This window comes from Betta splendens, chromosome 4 (genome assembly GCF_900634795.4).
Source record: "Betta splendens chromosome 4, fBetSpl5.4, whole genome shotgun sequence".
NCBI lineage: Eukaryota > Metazoa > Chordata > Actinopteri > Anabantiformes > Osphronemidae > Betta > Betta splendens.
Genome location: NC_040884.2, coordinates 32795601 through 32812261, shown reverse-complemented (window position 1 = coordinate 32812261; position 16661 = coordinate 32795601). Strand labels below are relative to the sequence as shown.

At 41.0% G+C, this 16661-nt stretch overlaps 1 protein-coding gene across 4 annotated transcripts in view; it reads left to right on the top strand.

The window, feature by feature from the left end:
- LOC114853122 (inactive N-acetylated-alpha-linked acidic dipeptidase-like protein 2) overlaps positions 1–16661 on the top strand; it is a 539927-nt gene that overhangs the window by 43492 nt on the left and 479774 nt on the right. For 2 of the 4 annotated variants that reach the window (XM_055508329.1, XM_055508330.1), the window contains exon 1: positions 11602–11742. The exons of 1 other annotated variant lie outside the window; for it this stretch is intronic. The gene's annotated coding sequence lies outside the window, so the exon portion shown is untranslated. Of the gene's footprint in view, positions 1–11455; positions 11532–11601; positions 11743–16661 lie in introns of those variants that run through there. One more of the 4 variants, XM_029146091.3, reaches the window with a different exon arrangement.

Genomic DNA, 16661 nt, shown 5'->3' with positions numbered 1-16661 from the left:
GGTAAAATACGTGACATAATTAGTTTGTTTAAGTAAGTAATTTAATGCAATAGTTTAATTTGTGATATTTAGATTAAGCCATTTATGATTTTCTTGCTGTTATCATTTGTGTATGTTTCACTGTTCTTACTTAGTGTTAGTGATAAAGCCATTCATCGTGGAATGATATTTGATTCGTTACAACATAATCAGGACCACATATATATATATATATATATATATATATATATATATATATATATTATATATATAATATTATATATAATTATATATATATATAATATATATATATATATATATATATATATATAAAGCGTTATTATTCCTATACATGTTATTTTTGTTGTTTAATCATTTTGATTTTTTTAAAAAAAGTATAGTTTAGGCTAAATTTAGAATTAAATCTTAATCTCATTTATAACTTTGTGAGCTATATGAGAAACACAGACAAAACTAAAGGAGGTACAGTAGTTCTTGACTTCAGGAGGTCCCCTCCACGCACACGCAGGTGAACATCCAAGGCTCGAACAAGTTAAATACCTGGGGGTTCACCTCAACAATAAACTGGACTGGTCAAACAACACTGATGCTCTCTATAAGAAGGGCCACCTGCTGAGGAGACTGAGGTCCTGTGGTGTGAGCAGACAGCTGCTAAGGACTTTCTATGACACTGTGGCCTCAGTGGTCCTGTATGGAGTTGTGTGCTGGTGGGGGGAGCAGTTCAGACAGAGACAGGAAGAGACTCAACACGCTGGTTCAGAAAGCGGCTGTGTCCTGGGCTGCACACTGTTCATGGAGGAGGTGGTGGACAGAAGGATGCTGGTGAACTAGCATCCATCATGGAGAACCCTCCACCCCCTGCGCCACATTGAGGCTCTGAGCAACTCCTTCAGCACCACAATGTTACACTCACAGTGCAGGATTTCCCTCTATCTTCAAACGTTGTTACTCTTTTTTTTTACTCTTTTTTTCTTTGTTTATTTTTGTAAACTTTACAAACTTTAAAATAAAAACTACAAACTAGCAGCGATTCAGTTTACTTTAGAAAGTCATCTTAAGAAACTTATTCAACATATTCAACAGTCCTTATTTCACTTGCTATTTTTGATTGAATTAGTGTAATTTAATTCCAGCCAGTTTTCCTATTTTGTGCTGATTAAGGACTTTTGCTCATTAAAACACCTGTGACTCTAACAATTTGCCTAAAGCTTGCCTGCTGAACCCACGCTGACCCCGGCCGGACATCATCTCCGCAGGACAATGAACCATTATCTAGTACTCTGGTTCCTGGATCAAGAGGCGGACTTCTCGCTCTTCTAAACCGGTAACGGGAGACGGCCTGCAGTTGTAAATTAAGGCAAGACAAAGATCTCTAATCCTCTGAGAATTCTAGTGTTTCTCATAGTGCTAAAATTTAACTTTTCCAAATTCATTAATTATCCTTACTTTCCTATAGGTTAGCAACAAATGCTATTTTTTCTTGATGAAATCCCTAACCACTGGTTGAACCATGTGTCAAATTCAATAACAAAATTTTTTTTTATCTTGAAAATCTTTATTTTAAGTTTCACGTACTAAGTGTGTGTGTGTGTGTGTGTGTGTGTGTGTGTGTGTGTGTGTGTGTGTGTGTGTGTGTGTGTGTGAGTCCATGAGTCCATGCAGATGAACAGGTCAGTCAAAACACAGAAACAGTTGTCTTCTTCCCTGATGTGCACTCAAACTAGACTAACCAGCCATTATAGGTCTTCTACTTGTCGTTGGAGCTTCAGACCCATTTCATGAGCTGTCTGCAAGAAAAGGTGATGGAGATGGCATCCGTGGTGATGGCAGGAGGAGGGTTGACGATGACAGAAGCGGCTGATGAGGCCATGGCAGCAGAGCTGATTAAGTTATACATTGATGGTGCCACAGGCTCACAGGGAGTTGTCGCCAGTCCAGAGTCTTCTGCCTGCTGATGCTGCAGTGGCCTCTGAGGTAACACAGGATTCAGCCTCAGAACCTTTGTATACTCTGTGTTCCAGTAGGACATCTCAGGCTCTGTGGTGAGCACCAAGTACTGCAGTTCTTTTGGGATTCATTCAAATGGATCGTTCGTTCGTCCATAATTGACAGTGGATCCACGCAGGCTCTGTAGCGAGCAGCAAGCGCTCCGGTTCTAGTTAATTATGACAGGCTTCAACCATCTGCAGCCTCATCTACAGTCCCACTGATGTAGGATGAGCCTTCCAGTGGCGTCTTCTGGTTGACTCTGTAGAGGTGGATGGTTGTCCATCAGCGCTGTGCAGGTATCTACAAGGTCTCGGATGGTGTTGCAGTCCATGAGAACTGACCACCAGCAACTGACCCACACAAACACAGACACACAGAGGCACGTTTCACATTGATTAGTTTTGTAACAAGTGAGCCCCAACAGCTCACCCAAGACGGGACAATGTCCAACAAAACAAAGAGAGGGCGTAAACAGTGCAAACCCACAGTGCAGTTTTTAATACAGGTGACAAAAAAGTACCTTAGCCTAACAAGGGAGTAACATAAGAAAAAACAAGTGATGCAAACAATGTCTGTGTCCTTCTTGCATGCCTTGTGTCAAAAAACCTGTGATCTCGACTGTGAGCCTGGCCTCCCCCCTTATAAGCCAGGCTCCACCCACTTCCAGGAGGAACCCACTACGGGTGAATACTAGGAATATAGTATTTCTTTAAACATTTGCATTATGTTTTAAAACCCAGGGTTTTATAGATTGTTACTTTATTAATAAAGTTTATCATTAATACAAGACAATGACATATAAACTCCCCCTTACTGACAAGACTACACATACTGTACAACTAATGATTTCCCGTTGTGGCGCCGGTGGTGACATTATATGTGTGCAACCAGCGGAAGTTTGACTTCCGACACATAAGACAAGACAAATTGATAACAACAAAGTGTCTACTGTGTGTGTTTTAACCTGTACATGTCTATTGAAAAATAAAGCTGTAAATGCATCTGATGTGCGCCAGTGCCACCGTGTTCTCGGACGGCTTAATAAGAGAATGGATGAACGAGATACGTGCATGTGTATGTGCGTCCTCCCAATTAACATGGAAGAAACGCAAGGTTACATGTGTTTGAAGCTTTTCCCTCAGTCAGGATGTGATGTGGTTCCAGTACTTTACCTGTGTACTCTCTGCGTAGCTTTCCATCAGCGTCATACCCATAAACTCTTGGGTCAGCTGATTGAAGTCACACTGTGGACATGTCAAAGTATCCCTGGACTGGCCTCTGGACTTCTTCTCCTTGTTGGTCTTCATTTCATCGTACCAGGCCAGACCAAATACACCTGAAAGTGCAGGCAAATGGTTTGTTTTTCTGTTGTGCAAAGCAACGTGTAAAGTCTCAAGGTATGGAGCAGTTCAGGTGTAGGTGGAAGGACTTCAGTGAAGTAGATTCTTGGGCCCAACAGTAGGATCCGCCATCTTGATGTAGAGCCCCATCCAACAGCTGCATGCTTCAAATCTCTTCGGTTTTGTGGGGGCTGTGAGAGAGCGTGAAATTTAACAAGGCGGCACGCAACCGGCAGTAAACAAAAACTCGATAATCTATTCGCTAATAAATATATAATTCCTACTTAACCCTACTTTACAAGAACAATCGATCATCTTGCTACTCTGGATCCACATTCCTGACCTCTGGCATTTGTCGCGTAAATTTAGTCAGCATAGTGACTTTGTGTTATCCTGCTTCACAGCGATTTTTATTTACAGTCTTTCTAAATTGAGATTTGTTTTCCCTGCAGAAAGCAATGCTTTCAGTTAGTAAGTACGTTTGTATTTGTAAGTTCCAATTATTTAGTTCTTGCTCAGAGAGGTGATTTTTGTTCGTAATGTTCCTGACATTAGAGTTGTCTGAACGCCTGTCGCAGGTCAGGCTGGACTAATAAGTAGTAATGTGTCATTCATGAACGATTCGTTCAATATGAACTAATATTTCAAATGACTCGGGAGGAACGAGTCCTCTCAGTAAACGACTCGTTCAGTACGTGCAGTACCTTCTTTCGCCACATGGCAGCAGCGGCTTAAGCCCAGTCAGCAGGACCAGAAACAGAAATGATTAGTTCAGGATTGACTCAACTGAGCGTCGTTCCTCAAGGATTAGTTCTTTTGTCACGTGACAGCTGGACTGCGCAGGCTCTGTAGAGCAGCAAGTGCTCTAGTTCGTTCGTGATTCGTTTATACGGATTCATATGGATCGTTCGTTCGTTCTTTTGTTACGTCACAGCTGTGGCTCAGTTACGGTGCTGTGTGGACTGATAAACAAGGAAATGAGCGATGTCTGATTTCTGACGTTTATTTTTTTGTTACCTGACAGCCGACATATATTATTTATTCATGGAATCATAATTAATTAGTGGTATTTGATTCTTGTAGATGTGTGTAGTGTTATTATGTATATAATGTAAAGTGTGTTTGCCGTCACGTAACAGGCAGCTCGGGCTGCGCGGTTTAGTTCATCGTTCTCGTTCATAGTTCATCGTTCACAGCTCAGGCTCTGTGGCAGCACCACGTACTACAGTTCTTTGGGGACTCCTTCCCATGGGTCTTTCGTTCGTTCACTTGTCACGTGATCGCTAAGCCGTGCAGGCTCTGTAGCGAGCAGCAAACGCTCCAGTCCGTTCCAAGCGACTGTCGCGCTGTTAAACAACAATGGTAGAGAAGATGCAGGACATCAGTCACGTTAATGTGGTGCGTATTCGCTAGGTTTTCACATGGTTTGCATTGCTACTGGTCAGTATAGAGTGTTTGAGAATTGCGGCCATTATTACAACGTCCACAGCGCCACCTGCTGTAAATGAACGAAATGAACGACTGACTCGAATTGATTAGTTCACTTTACTGAACGAGACTTGAAGATGCGAGTCAGTTGAAAGAACGGAACTTCCCATAACTACTAATAAGAAACATCTCTCCAAGTCTGGGTATTATTGCATTTGAGTCCCTTTCAGTCAGGTGTTGTGTGACATGTCAACCCAAGGACTATGGCTGCCACTTACAGGTCCCACCATCCCAGTCCACAGACACACCCACTTCACTCCACTGTGTTGAGTCAGTTCATAACTTTTTTTTAATCTATCCCTCACTGCACTATTCCAATTATTTGTACCATGTCATGTTGTATGTTGTACTGTCTGCACCTTTTTATGCTGAGATGCACCACCTGCCAACACCAAGTCAAATTCCTCGTTCTGTAAAGTGCGTTCGACAGGACCTGGCAATAAAGCTTATCTGATTCTGATTTGTTGGAACCGTTGTTTTTCTACTTTTCAGGTCCTGCATTTACAGTACACATAATACAATCTTAATTTTTCCAGTATGTTTCCTAAATTAAATGGTAGACTTCATGATCTATGACATACAGTACAGGGCAAGTTTTTCCTGTAACAGCTCATAAATGGTCTGACTCCCCCAAGGAGGATTCCTTCAGAGAGATCCTCATCTAAAGAGACAGTGGGATGAGTCAAGCCATGTGCTTCATTTAATGCTGGAGTGACCACCAACACACTCTCACAGTTGACCCCTGATCGGAGCAGGTCACTGTCACCACCAAACCCTATTTCCAGTAGATTAATTGACATCACCACTAATGATGGGTTGACTGTGATTTTTTTATTAAAGCTCCAGTTAGTTGTGACAGCAGTTGTTTTCAGTGTTAATAATTGGTTAACACAGAGCTTTACACATGAACAATACTGGATAACTGACAGAAAGAATGATAAAATTGACACTGACAAGAAAATGACAGATTTTTAATCTAGACTCCCTTAGAGCCATTACTCAAAAGGGGTTCTCATTGACATGTAGATTGACATTGACTAAAGGAAACACTCAACAGCGACAGTAATAAATGTGAGCTCACTGAAGCACAATGTTATTCAGCTCTACTGCCTGCTTGTTTTATAAAAGGCATCTGTTTTTATTTATGCTCAGACATTATAGAGATTTAAAACAGGATGAAGGGGGTGCTTAAAAATCCAAACCGTCATCTCCATAATCTCCAGCTCAGTAGGCTCCGCTGGAGTGAGAGAATGAAAATTACAGCCTGTCAGGCATCCATGACATAGAGAAATGGGAAAATGGTGGACTTTTAACAGCCAGGCTTTCCTCTTACATACCCACAGAAAACATTCATGCTGGTCCATTTAACTCTGTGTCAAATAAGGTCACTCCCCTGTAGTTAAGTCTGCAGGGAAATTGAACCTACAATTTTTAATTGAAGATGAAACCATGTGATAATTCAGGTGAAAGCTTAATTGAGCAAGGACTGCACAATACAAGAGTAGAAAAGGCAGACATGCATTGTCTGTATGCAAAATGACTTAATTTGTATTCAAATTGCAATTAAAGTGATTCTGAAAAAACATTAATTCTTACAATTTTCATTTTTCATTTCCTGCTCCTGTTCACTGTCATGTTAACCGCCTCTACCTGTCTAATAGTCTAGTTATTATTTATTACTGTTGTTGTTTTCCGTTTCCTCTGTCTGCCTCTGTACTGTTATACTGCTGCTGAAACACAGGAATTTCCCCATTGTTGGATCAATAAAGTCATATCTATATCTTATCGAATCATACACACACTTTTGTTGGTTGGCCGGTGCTGTGCGGACTAATAAACAAGGAAATGAATCATGTCTGATTTTGACATTTATATTTTTCAACTGACGTCCGACATACTTTATTGGAATCATAATTAATTAGTGGTCTTTGATTCTTGTAGATGTGTGTAGTTTTATTGTGTATATAATGTAAAGTGTGTTTGTAAATCAATACATTATATCAACATGTTGATTTTGTAGTATACTCTAACACTAAATCAGTCATCAATAGTCATTAATTGTCAAAATAATTTTTACTTTCACTTGTTCACTACCAGCCGTCATGTAAAAGTTCTTTACAGATCATTCGTTCATTCACTTGTCACGCGACAGCCGAGCCGCGCAGGCTCTGTAGCGTTCAGCAAACGCTCCAGTTCGTTCCTGATTCGTTCATACGGACCTTCACAGATCACTCACTCGTTCATTCATTTATCATGTGACCGCTACCAAGCGACTGTCGCGCTGTTAAACAACAATGGCAGGAATATGCAGGACATAAGCCACTTTAATGTGGTGCGTATTTGCTAGGTTTTCACATGGTTTGAATTGTTTGTGGCATTTTGTGATTATAATTTATTTAAGCAAACCGTGTTGTCTTCAGTATATAGTGTTTGAGAATCGTGACCATTATTACAACGCACACAGCGTCACCTGCTGTAAATGAACAAAATGAACGAATGACTCGAAATGATTCGTTCACTTCACTGATCGAGACTTAAAGATCCGAGTCAGTTAAACACAGGCAAAAAAGAGAGACTTTTCGTGAGTGATTTCATTATTTTTTGTCTTATCATGCACTACTCTGCATTGGAGATGTGTTAGGTATTCTACGCATTCACTTACTATTACTACCATTGATATTCATGTTATTATAAAGGAGTAAGAGTTGTTGTTTTATTAATACCATATGTTTCTCAATTAAAATATCTGTAACATTCTAAGCTATTGTAGCAGCCACATTACTCCACTTAATGCTGTTTAATGTAGAATAGGCAGGGAGCTCCTAGAGCCGGGGTGTCAAAGTAATGTCGACCAGGTCCGTTGCCCTGCTGGTTTTCCACCTCTCGCTGCCCCAGCTCCTACTGATCACCTTGACCAGGTGTGTTCAGTCAATGACAAGCTGGAAATGCCAACTGACACAACTGATCAAGGTGATCAGGAGAGAGCTGGAAAAACCAGCAGGGACACGGCCCTCAATGGAATCGGTTTGAGACCCAAAGAGGAATGTAGATATATATATATATATATATATATATATATATATATATATATATATATATATATATATATATATAGTTTTTTACATGCAAAACATTCTTGTAAACAGTCACAGGAAGCAGCGTTAGACTGCGAGTCTTAGATTGTCTTTCTGATCTGTCATGTGTTTGCAAGATGATCCCATATGAGAGTAGTTTTAATATCATTGCCACCGTACGTGAGAGTGTGCTCAATGTCTGTCAGTAGTTGCAACACGTATCAATCATCACTTGAACTACAGCGACTTTTGCTGGTGAATTTTCAGTCACCCAGATAATGTTGTCTGAAAGTATAATATAATTTTGATACAATATATTCTAGTCTGATTAGTCCAGCTGATGCTATTATTACAACAGTAAAATTGCAACGGAGTAAAATGAGTTCGGATCAATTAGATACCACTTTAAAACACAGCTTAACTTACAGCTTATATAAACCATTTTCTCTTTTAATGGCACCTTGGCCAACTTTGCCTCAGTCAGACACCTTTACCTACTTTGTTATGACAAGCTGTGGCTTTGTGCTCAGAGCTAAATTTAGCTGATGGCTGCTAGGATAGATTACTGAGAGGCTTGAAGGCGACGTGATATCTGGAAGGGAAATTACTTGAGCTTAATGAAGTACATAACTCACCTCACGCATGCTGCCCAATATATAGCACACGCTCTATGAGGAGAGTTTGGAGGGCACTGCACACACTTGTATGGAATGGTTCATTTTCTTTGCAAGCTCCTCCACTGAGACCTTTTCCCAACATGACCCAGTTTGTGAGGGTAAATTATGGCTCAGTCATTACTTTCAATTATTATGGTTTTAGAACTGACTAGTGAGAGCTCAGAGAACAGGCTGAAAATGACTGGGTCTAATGGAAGTTTACTGTACAATTATCAGTATGTGAGTACTGGAGTAGAGTGTTCAGATCCAACCAGGTGTTCTGGATGCAATCAGTGTATCTATAAAAAAGGGGAAATATTAATAGTCTGCTGGGATTCAATGAGTGCTTAATGCTAATGACAGACTTACACTAATCACAATGTGTCAGGAATTGGGACTCCTAGTCACTGTTGCTCACCATTTCCTGTCTTATTTTGGTAATTTCCTGTATGATCCTGCCTGTTCTGTATCCTGTTCCACTTAACCATAGTCATGTGACATCCCAGCTGTTATCATTTAGTTGTGAAGCCATGCTCCAGTACTCCCTCAGGTCTTAGCCAGATTGTCTGTTCTTGTAACCCCGTCAGTCAGCATTCTGGCACTCTCTCAAGTCCTGCCAGTTGGTTTTTGTTGTTCCTTACAGTGTTCTTAACAGAATAATCTGGCCACATTTGGACGCAGCCAGCCCCCAGCCCATCAGACTTTTTATTGTTTTGAGTCTGGTTATATTTGCAACCTCATGGATTCCACCTGGTCCAAGAACTTCCCTATTTGCTACTCAGAGTTTCTGAGGGACACCACCGAAGCGCCCACCCTTGAAGCCAGGTTAAAATCACTTTATGAATTAAGTGACATTAGAAGCTCGACTACCCGGGAGTGAAGGAACTGTGGTATAAATTGGACACCATGCGCTTTGAGCAGGAATGTGCTCTGCGTGCCACGTCCGCCGAGACTCCAGTTCTAATCTTCCAAGACGCCCAAGCTCCTTGTCTGTCTCCAGTCAAAATCCCCTCTTCAGTTTCCTGATGAACCCCAGCTCACGTCTCGACCCATGTTCCTGTTCCTCGGCTGACTCATTGTAGCCTGTGCCTCAGCTCCAGCTTCACTTCAGGTCCGTGTCGTCTCGCTGGTCTTTGGCCTGCCTATATACAAGTTGAGCGTTTGAGCCTAATTCCAGCACCAGTTCAGCATTCAAGTTTCAGCTCCAGCCCCGGTTAAGCTTTCACGACCTGCTCATATTCCAGCACGGCTTTCAAGTCCTGCTAATGCTCCGGTACAATCCTCTAATCCAGAACAAGCTCCAGCTCATCACCTAAGTCAAGTCCTTGTTCCTGACACTCCAGTGAAGACCACTTCTGCCTCAGTTCCTGATGGTCCAAAATTGACCCTGGTGGTCTGGTGAAGTGGTCCCCTCCAGCTCTATTTCCTGATGGTCTGGAGATGACCACGTCAGCCTTGGTTCCTGGTGGTCCGGAGATGACACGTCAAAGAAATAGGGCGACCTCTTCCTTTCAGGGGGAGGCTGCTGGTACATGTAAGTCAGGTGAGCATCTCTTTGCTGGAGTTGAACGACAGTTTGTGAAGGCGAACATGCTTTCAGGTGATCTCTAGGAGCCCGCAGTGAAAACTTTCAGGTAGTTCTACAGAAGCTGAAGTCCAGACAATAGTGAATCACTAATACAGCAACAATAACAATCTCTCATCACAGTCCAAGCTGCTCAAGCGCCAAACCAAATCCTGTCACCAAAACACACCAGTAGACAAATCCAAAACCAAGCTGAGGTCAAAATCCAATCCAAGGTGTACGGACAGGTACACAGGTAGGGCAGGTTAGCAACATGCAGGAAAAAAAACAAACTGCTGTAAGAAAGATGAGCCTGAAGAACCTGATATCAATGTTATTGTTGTATTATACAGAAGTTCAATTTTTGTGTCCTGTGGTAAAAACCACCACAGGACTATAGCTGTATTGTAACTTCGTAATTGATGAAAAAGATGTTATGATATATAGTTTATTTAACATAATTTACAATTCAGCAGCAGTGGACGTGGTACTGTAAAAAATTCTGTTTCAAATTTTTATTTTTTTTATACCTGAGCTCTAATAATCCCACGTTGGGGAAGTTAATCTCTGCATTTTTACCCATCCCAAGGGGAGCAATGGGTAGCCGCAGTGCAGCACCCAGTGAGCTAGTGCGAGGTGTGGGGACTTTGTTATGAATACAATAAATAAAACAATAGTTCATCTGATTAATCATTCAATTTATTTTTTGCTAAAATTTCGTCTATTGCAAATAGAAATGCTTTAAAAACAGCAAATACACAAATGAATAATTAACCTGCAGGCTTTCTTATTAGGCTGGCAGGCCATTAATGTCTAGTTGTTATAAAAAAGCAGCAAAGCCAAAGCCAATAATGACTGTTATAAGTTATTATTTAAGTTTGTGTTCATTTGGGTTAGGCAATGGATCATGATCATCAAGACAAATATTATGTAAAGCACTCATAAAACAACCACTTAAAACAACTACGTGCAATGGGACTAAACAGTATATATATATATATATATATATATATATATATATATATATATTATATATATATATATATATATATATATATATATATATATACGTGAAAATCATATGACATTGTGCTGTAATGTGATTTTTATTTAATAACATTGCTACCAAATAATCTGCTTGGTAAAATGTGAAACATTTTCAAAACCTCCAAATGTTCCATGGTCCTTGTTGCATCAAATGTGTCCCTGCTGAAAGAATGTCTAATTGGAGCTCCACAGAGGGTAGCGTAGTTTTTCATGGGGTTCACCATTGCCAAATGGTTGGGGTAGTAGATTGCAAGTGAAGGGCGTGCTCCTGGGCGAGAGAGGGGAGAGTGGATGAGAGAGCGGCCCTAATGCGGCATCTCATTACAACCTCTGTCAGGATCCCTCTATTCCACCATCAGCTCCCCTTAACTTGGTAAGAGCCCAACTGTCGTTTCGGCTGAGTGTGCCGCCAAGGAGGCATTTACAAATAAATGAAAAATGTCACATTTGATTTCACTCCTCTCGGACTGAGGCGCCTCAGCTTTGTCACAAACTGTCTTTGTTGTTCTGGTCTCTCGCAGGTCCCGCTGCCGGTCGTGGTGGATAGGTTCTGGCAGGTTCAGGCCCTCTGCAGCTCTCTCAGGGTAAGCCAACAGACAATGACCTTCCCTTAATGTTGTTGAAACAACGTTTCCTTTTTTTTCCATTGTGCTTCTTTCATCCTCATCCTTAACTGGCTTGTGAATGAACAGGAAGTTGGAGCTGCTTTACGGTGACGGCGAAATAAAGAGCTAGTAAAATGGCGTAGTATGTCGTTTAGTGAGAGTCAGCGTGGCGTCGTCTTTAACCCTTGGCTTTGTGGTTCGCCTGGGATGCCCTCGCGTTTGCTGCTGTCGCTACAAAGGCTTGGAATTAAAGATACACTGCACAGTTCTGAGATCATACGATTGCTGGAGTATTTTGAACATGATTATAGGAAGAATTATCGCTTTGCTGTTTGTTTTTGGGGAAATAGTCTTTAAATTTTCTTTGCACTTTGCAACGCTGTTCGGTGTTTTTTACTGTAACATTTTATTATACTGTAGCAGAATTTCTGTTATTGTATGTCCGCAACAACTGTATGGAGGTTTTCTGTTGTTATGTTTGTAAAATTGTAGACGCTAATAATGCTTTTACATTTAGTTTTGTTTATGGAACACGAAAGTGTTTTACGGAATTCTAAGAAAATCGCAGAATAATCGATAAAAAACCTTTTCAGACCACAGATTCACCCGACTAATATGACAGGATATCAGATTTATGTGTAATATTTATAATAGATCGCTCTTTCACCTCTATTCTCTAGGTCTCTATTTCACCTTTATTCACAGTCATTCTTTTTATTCATGGCTGTGAACCGTGAAGCCATTTTAGATTGCGTCTCACAGTAACGTCTTGTTCTTTGCTTGTTTAAAACGGATGGTTAATGTAATGGATTTAATATCATTCGGGATATGAGTATTTCATATCAGCTCTGTTGTACAGTAAAACCATTACAGAAACACGTAAACGAAGTACAGTTTCTGTTATGCGTTTTTAAATGTTTATGCTTCGCTACATACAAACCAATGCAATATCCAAATCAACCTAGAAACCCTTTTAGTAGCGTCAACATGTTGGTAAAGGTCTTCAGTAAAAACAAGCTCCGTAAAGCTTTACTGTGCTGTGATGCAGTGCAGACGTTGTTGACTTGTTTATCGTATTTGTTAAAGGATCATCAGCTCTGCTGAACCAGCCGGAGCTTGGTTTGAAATACACAATTGCCCAGAGAGGAGGTTAGTCAATACCTTCAGTCAACCATCTAATGCGGTAACCTTAAAGCAAAGTCCTGCCCACTTTACCTGTTTGACGTTTCAAATCATGACATATTTGTCCTAATAACATTTTCCTGAACATTTGCCAATATGCTGTAACAAAGCTATAAACTTTTACCCACTTGTACAATTCCCTAATTTTTGGGAGAATTACTGGTAAATAAGTAAATGCCTTCACTCACCTGCTGCTGCCCTTAACCAGCTCAGCACATAACTGTCTGCTCCATAAGGGCACTCAGAGACGTAGCGTTTGGAGCTTGTAGCTTTTGGAATGGAGTACAAATGCCCCATGCATGCTCCTTGGAATGGGCTGTTAAGCCTCTTTAGTGACACTTTAAGGAGCGTATGTGTGTGTGTGGTGGGTGGGATGATGTGAGGCAACGGGAGGGGGGTCATACAGCCTGTTAGAGGATCCTCCAGGCAGGACACCTCTGCAGTTTAAAAGCTGTTAATGATGCATGTCGCCCAGCAAGCAAACGGTGGACTGAAGCCATCAGGGTTTGTGTGTATGTGTGTGTATGTATGTGTGTGTGTGTGTGTGTGTGTGTGTGTGTGTGTGTGTGTGTGTTCGTTTATCTGTGTGTGAGTGGGACACCTGTTGTGCTTGCTCCTGTCAGCCTACAGTACCATTAGGAAATGAGGAGGAACAAAAAGAAGAGAAGCAGCAGCAGTGTCTGTCTGGAGCAAAGCTGAGAGGCTGCTGATGTGGAGGGTGGCTTCAAAGTGATCTCATTGAGGTTATTCACTAATTAGTAGCCGGCTTGGCGGATATATGAGGTTCAGTGTAGCTTTTTTCTTATTTCATCTCTCAAAGGAATGGCTGCAACAAGTGCAGATTTAGGTGCTGTCAGCCGAGCTTTATGTTTCCAACCAATCACAGAAATCCACCAGGGACATTTCAGCAAAAGCCTCAGAGGTGTTCAAGGGGAACTCAGGGTTAGACTCAATCATTTACCCACTTGGGGGCTGCCCACATTAAATCCAGGATTTCACAGGAGTTTGTTGAATATCTTTGTCAGAGCAGAGAGGGGTGATGCCTCAGCCTTTAGTTTGCATTGAGTCTAAAGTTACCGGTTTATGGTCAGTGTTCACAGTATAGTTTCACTGAGGCGGTAGTAGGTAGTAGGAACACAAATCCATCTCCATTATTTCTTTAAAAAAAGTTGTTTTTTTCTGGCACGATAAAGGCAGAATTCACACATTGTATAATGTCACCAATTGTAGTACAACAAGTTCTGTGTTGGGGGTCAGTGTGGACGCTACGTACAAGTGTGTACTGTATGTTTGCATGTGAATGATGAATTCTGTTTACTCAAGGTGACTTTTGTAGCTCATCCATTACTCCAGTCATTGTCTCCCATTATTTGCTACAGTGCTCCACTTACGCCAGTCACACACAATCGCAGCCTCTGATCTGACTGAGTATACGTCATCCTTCATTCTGAACAGGATCTAAATCAATAGTGATTTCAGCCTAGAAATGTTGAGTGATCAATAATCAGCTGTATGTGAAGCATTTGAAGTATTTATCCATCCATTATATCTGAAACTTGTTTTATATGTAGGCAGCGTCTGAATCCAATTATGGGCTTGTGCTACATGAGTGTCTGCTCCCAGAGGGCATGTTATGAGTGACCCTGGCCTGCACTCCTCTACATTACATCTCCTAATCTTACTAATGTGTTTGGATTGTGAGAACATGACTCTGCACTGATTATTTGTCGGACTGGTGGTGACAGACAGACAAACAGACGGATACTTTTCTTTATTTTTCTTTATGTATTTACTTCTGCATATTGTTGTTCATATTTATTTATTTTGGCGTTTATATATTTGTTTGCAATTTAAGTTAAAGTCATTTTTTTATCCTACACTATGCAGCTTAGAGCAGTATGACAGCCTCCTGGGAAACGAGGTGGGAGGAGGAAATATAGAAATGAACTGTAGAAATGTAAAGCAAAGTGAAATGATGAAGAATAAATCAGGGAAAGGGGCATTTGGTTAGAAATGGTTGGTTTCTTTTACCTGCAAGATGTTGCTCCGCAGATACACACAGTGATACATATGTTGACTATTACATTTATATTTTATTACTGCAAGTGCAATAATAGAACTGTTTGTACTTGACGCATAAAGCAATGATATAGTAAAATAATCCAAAAGATAGTTAGATGGCTCATCAGCACACCGTTCTTCCATGTGAGATGGGAATTCACTTTGGGGACTGGTACATAAGCAAACGTCATTTAGTCCCTGTAAAGTTCTTCTGCATCACAGAAGGTCCTGGGCTTGAGGCGCCTGGGTGCCTTTCTGTGCGGAGTTTGCATGTTCTCCTCATATCTTTGTGGATTTTCTCCAGGTTCTCTGGTTCTTCCTCCCACAGTCCACAGTTTGCACAGTATATCACTGTAACATGATGTATGAGTTTCATTGGCTGCACTAATAAGATCTTCCATGACAACACTATCATAGAGCGAAAGGCAGCCAACATAATTAGCTGAATGACCATTAAAATATGACTTAAATATGCATGACAGCTTGATTCATTGCTATTTTGAATGAGTCATCCATTTTCATACAGAATGTATTTGTTGAATGAACTGCCATCTCTCCCAGTGTGCAGCTTGTAATCCTGTGTAATTTGCTGAATTCCATATTCAAATATTTAAAGCAAGAAAACGGAAACAAACGCTGGTCCAATGTTTTCTAACTGTAGGAGCCAGGTTGACCGAAGTTAATGCGCTGTGGAAATAACAAAAAAATAACCAAATGAAAAAGGGAAAAAACAGTGAATATCATAATTATTTCTGACGCTATCATCAAGTTAACCTGCACCTTTAAAACCTTAAAGGCTACGATTTAGCCGGTACAGCTCTGAACAGATTCACTCCAGTGCTACTGTTTTTTGGACCCGGTTGTGAAATTATTTTATTCTTTTCAATCTTAAATCTTGCACAATACTACAGTAAATTCAGATTAAGGGATAATCTGTTGTTTTGTGTCTCATAAGCTGCAACTCTTGTCTCTACAGTTTGCTGGTTGGTCAAATGTATAGTCGCCACCAGTATAGTCTCTGTATACAGTAATTCAAACAGTAACATTAATACTGAAATGCAAACATTAGGGATGTTGGACGGTTGATAAAAAATTCTATACTCCTAAAACACGAACGATACTAAAGGTAAGCTTTACGATATGGTGACATTTCCAACTTAAGTTGCTGGCAGTGTGGGATCAGCACGTAAGAACACTCACCCTCATTCTGTCAGTCTTTAGATTTGTGTATACACTCCATTCAGTCACACTTTACCTACTGCAATTAGATCAGAACAAATGGATGAAAGGTCCTGTTTGTGATACATTCTGTTCAATTTGTCTTCCACAGCCTCATGTTTGTCTCCCCGCTCTTTCCTCTGTCTCCCCCATTTCTCTCTCCTCTAGCATTGTTTTTCCCTCAGTGACCGAGTCTCTTCTCGACCTTATCCCATCTCTACAATGACACATAACTCAGTGGCACACCTGCAATCCGTGGCAGCTGAGCCCCTGGCCCAGTGCTCTGCTGTCACTCAGCCAGCTAACTGCCATTAAACAGCATGACCCGACCGCCCCATTAGGTTTGAGTCAGATGGGAGTGTCAAAGCAGACCCCTCCACCCCCACACCCACACACCACCCTGTACACCTGACAGTAGCACTACAGATCCGGTCTTG